The sequence below is a fragment of the Panthera tigris genome, chromosome C1, assembly GCF_018350195.1.
Source record: "Panthera tigris isolate Pti1 chromosome C1, P.tigris_Pti1_mat1.1, whole genome shotgun sequence".
Taxonomy (NCBI): domain Eukaryota; kingdom Metazoa; phylum Chordata; class Mammalia; order Carnivora; family Felidae; genus Panthera; species Panthera tigris.
The window spans coordinates 74,194,064-74,197,900 of NC_056667.1; the positions used below are offsets into that span (position 1 = coordinate 74,194,064).

The window sequence follows — 3,837 nt, forward strand, 5'->3', positions numbered from 1 at the left end:
CTTGGATGTAGGGCCCAAGAGAACACTGCATGGAAAAGCTTTCCCAGGCCTCCCATTCTGCATTAGATGTGTCCCCAGTGCTCCGTGCACGTTAGAACACTTACTATTTCATACAATAATTATTGGCTCCTTTCTGTTTTCCCCACTAGCTAAACTGTAACTTCCTACAGGCTTACCATTCTTCTATTTTCAACATCTAGCAAATTGCCGGGTACTCACAGCTCATTAAGGTTGAACAAATGAAACATTGCAATGAAATGAAGGAGGTCTGAGATAGCACCACTTCATGGGGGATGGGATAAGTAAATACTGGAAATACTAATTGAAAATGTTGTCACCCCCACTGTCGAATATAGGACTTAATGTGCACAGAGCCCAGGGTACTATAAAGCTTCCTGGTTTTTTGTTTTAAAAAATCCCTGATACTACCTTATTAACTTTTCATTTGTTCCCTTCCCACTAAAGTAGAGCACAAAGCAATCCCGTTATTTAGGCTTCCCAATTGTCTAAGTTCCAGATAAATAGGCTTACCGAGTTTGTGTGTGCTTTTATGCACTTTAATCAATATATTTCCCAGTTTGAACAAGACAATAAATTAATTCCTGTCTTTTTTAAACTAGTTTCCACTTACTCAAAGATGTCACTACACAACTTGGAAGCAGACTTGAATAGTGAAAAAAAGAGTTTCTTTGGCCCCAAAGTTAGTTAAACCTGCAACTTTCAGTCCTGGCTCTGCCTCTGGCCTTGACTCTGTGGCCTTGGGAAATTTACATAACATTTATGCGCCTCAGTTTCCTCATCTATAAAACATAGGAGTTGGACCAGGTGATTTTTAAGCACCCTGTTGGTTTAAAATTCTATTATTATATAAATCTTTAATTTGAACATAGAGCAGGTGGACCCTGAAAAGTACTGGAAATGACGTACTGTACTGTCACACAAAGAAGATAATCTCCATCACGGGCAATTCAATTTAAAATTCACGGCAAAGTCAAATTTGCACGCACCATGTCTGAGTGGCCAAGAGTAATAAAACGCGCACATGGAAGGAGCAGGAAGCAGAGGGGAGGAGACCCACACACTCTGTGAAACAGTACACAGCCTAAATGTATTTTCTCACACTGATGTATTTTAAATTTGTGACTATGAATATACCACAGTGAACAGCTTGAAGTTCTTTGGAACAAACATCGTCTCTTCTAAGGTCACTCCTGAAGGAACTGCAATAATAACATTTGGCATATGTAGATAGAGTGCTTTGCAGACTGGAGCATGGAGAATTATGCTCTGCATGTTCCAGAAAAGATGATCCATGATTCAGATGGAAAAAAATGTCAGGTACATTTTTGACAGTGGCAGCAAACCCAAACAGTAGAACCATGCAATCAATATGGACGCCCTCATTAAAATCCCCAAGTAGCTGTGAGTTTGATTTTCAGCAGGGTCTGGACAGGAATAATGGATTTGGTGGCCTGAAGGAACATTAGAGGTTTTAATAAAAGGAACTTAAAATTACCAGTGTTGGCCCTGGTTCCTAGGAAGCCTGGCTCCGAGTCCGCAACAACACAGGATGAACCTAATTCCTTGCTTCTCCGATCCGTGCTATTCAGTTTAAAATGACATTTTATATACAGCCTGATAATTCCTCCTCAAAATAAACTCATAAAAATTGCTTTAAAATTCCTGATCAATGTTTCCAGTTCACATAGATACTAAACCGAATTTCCTAAAGCCTGAAAAGCTAATTATGCATTCAATTAGAGTTTCTTAATAAAGATTAAAACTCTGAAGTCTATTACAAGCCCATATTTAATTCAACTGCCATTTTATCCATGCCATGGAAGTGTAAGTGGTAACAATGAATATAAATTATAATACATGCCATAGAAAGAATGCTATTTGTCCAAGTACGTTACTATAAAGAATTAAATTTTGCTATCAGTTCCATGATCTAGTTAAAATTGGTATTCTTTATTTGGTCTTTCAATGTAGTCCAATTTCCTACTTTGAAAAACAAATTCTAGGGAATAAAGAAAAGAGATTAATTTATCATTAAGACTCTGCTTAATTGAAGTCAATTCCGAACAAACTTGAATTCAATTTCTGCTCATTAAATTGAATGTGCTCCGCGTTCCTCTCTGCATTGCTTTGAGCAAGCAGCTGAGAACAAGGGACTAACATCAAAATTATTAAATTGAGGAGATTTTATTTGGTCTTCACATGCCAGAGCCGCTTTGATGAGGAGCTGTTTTGGCACTGAAAGGAAAGAAGAGCAGCTGGAGGAAAAATCAAATGAAACTAAGCCTTGGAAAATTGAAGAAAACGCAAGCTTAATAATATTTAATAATTAAATTTCCACAAACAATAGCGGCAAATGAAGTAATCTGCAAAGTCTGTGAACTCATTTGCATAATTGATGCCGGTCCCCTGTAAATGAATAATGAAGATAATAAAAGATGTTGCTAAAAATGGGCACAATAACAGCAAATTTCATCAAGCCGCGCTCTCTGATTAATCTGCTCTTGCAAATCAGCAGCGAGAGGGGAGCGCGTGATTAACCGCGCCGAGGACGGCAGCAGGCGGCGGCGCTGCCCTTTCTCTGCGTGTCTCTGGGCGCGTCCCGCCCGCTCCCCGCGCCGCCCGCGCTCCTCTCGCCGCAGCTGCCGCTGGGGCTGCCGCGGGCGCCGCTCAGCCGGAGCGCGCCTCCGCCCGGCCCGCCCGCGCCCCGCAGCCGCGTGCGCTGCTCCGCCACCTCGCCGCTGCCTTTTGTCGCGGCTGACCGGCCCCCGGGTCTGCCCTTCCCCCACCCCCAACCCCCTCTCCTTCCGATCGCCAGCCCTGGGGGCTTCCCGCCTGGCCTCCGCGGGGGCGCCCCGGCCCACAGCCTAGACGCGGAATAAATGAATAAAACGTTCGCAATCCGCGTGGGGAAGGGAGTGGGTGACTCCAGTGCCAGTCGGCCGCGTGCCACCCCCCCCCCGCCGGCGCTGGGATAGGGATTCCGGGCAGTTGGGAATTTATGTTTGGGAACGAAGGTGAGAGGTGCCGGGTCCGCCCACGAGGGCAACAGCCTCTCTCTGAGAACCCTGGAAGGGCTGAGTAAACGTGCAGGCGCTCAGCTTCCTCTCTCCCCATCGTCACGCACAAAAAGAATGGGCCTTGAAAAGGATGAGTTTATTATGCCACTTTTAAATGACTATTCAGAAAAGATCAGGAGGCACAATAAAAAAATGCTTCCCACCCTGCCAATTCCCTTCCCTTAAAGAAGGAAAAAGGAAAAAAAAGAGAGAGAGAGAGAAAGCAACCCACAAAGGTAGGCTGGACATTTCAGATTTTTTTTTTTTTTTTTTATCAAAATAGCATTTTCCAGTTTGCGACTTACATTTTCGAGTGTATTCTTCTCAGGGCCAACCCAAGGGGCTAATAAAACCTCTGAGAGCTGTTATGCCCAAATACATTGCGTGCGGGAGTTTGTGAAAGCAACTTTGCAGAGTGCAAACCTTAGAAGATGAAAATACTCCGAAAATCACACAATCCTCTTCCAACCGAGGCGCCGCACTTTTCCAGCCCTCTAGGATAAAGTTGTCTCAGGAAAATAAAACTGTTGATAAACCATGGTTCCAGACTGTTACTTATTTTACAACCCTGGGTTTGCAATCGATCATAGCTTGGGCCTAACAGGACTGACTGGGGCTTTTCATTTGTTTATAGTGTGTGCAGTGTTTTATCCCTCAAATGTACCATGTCAGCTACGTAAAATAATGTATTATTTCTGTCCGCATCCTGGATCCACCTCCACAGTGGTTTTTGTTTAAAATAAAGGCCTTGGTTATTTTC

General features: G+C 43.4%; 1 long non-coding RNA gene across 1 annotated transcript; it reads left to right on the top strand.

The window, feature by feature from the left end:
* The first annotated feature begins 3,004 nt into the window (after nt 1–3,004).
* Nucleotides 3,005–3,617, top strand: LOC122241496. The gene is made up of 2 exons (XR_006221661.1): nt 3,005–3,313; nt 3,406–3,617. It is a non-coding gene; the product is annotated as an uncharacterized LOC122241496 (long non-coding RNA).
* The last annotated feature ends 220 nt before the right edge of the window (nt 3,618–3,837 follow it).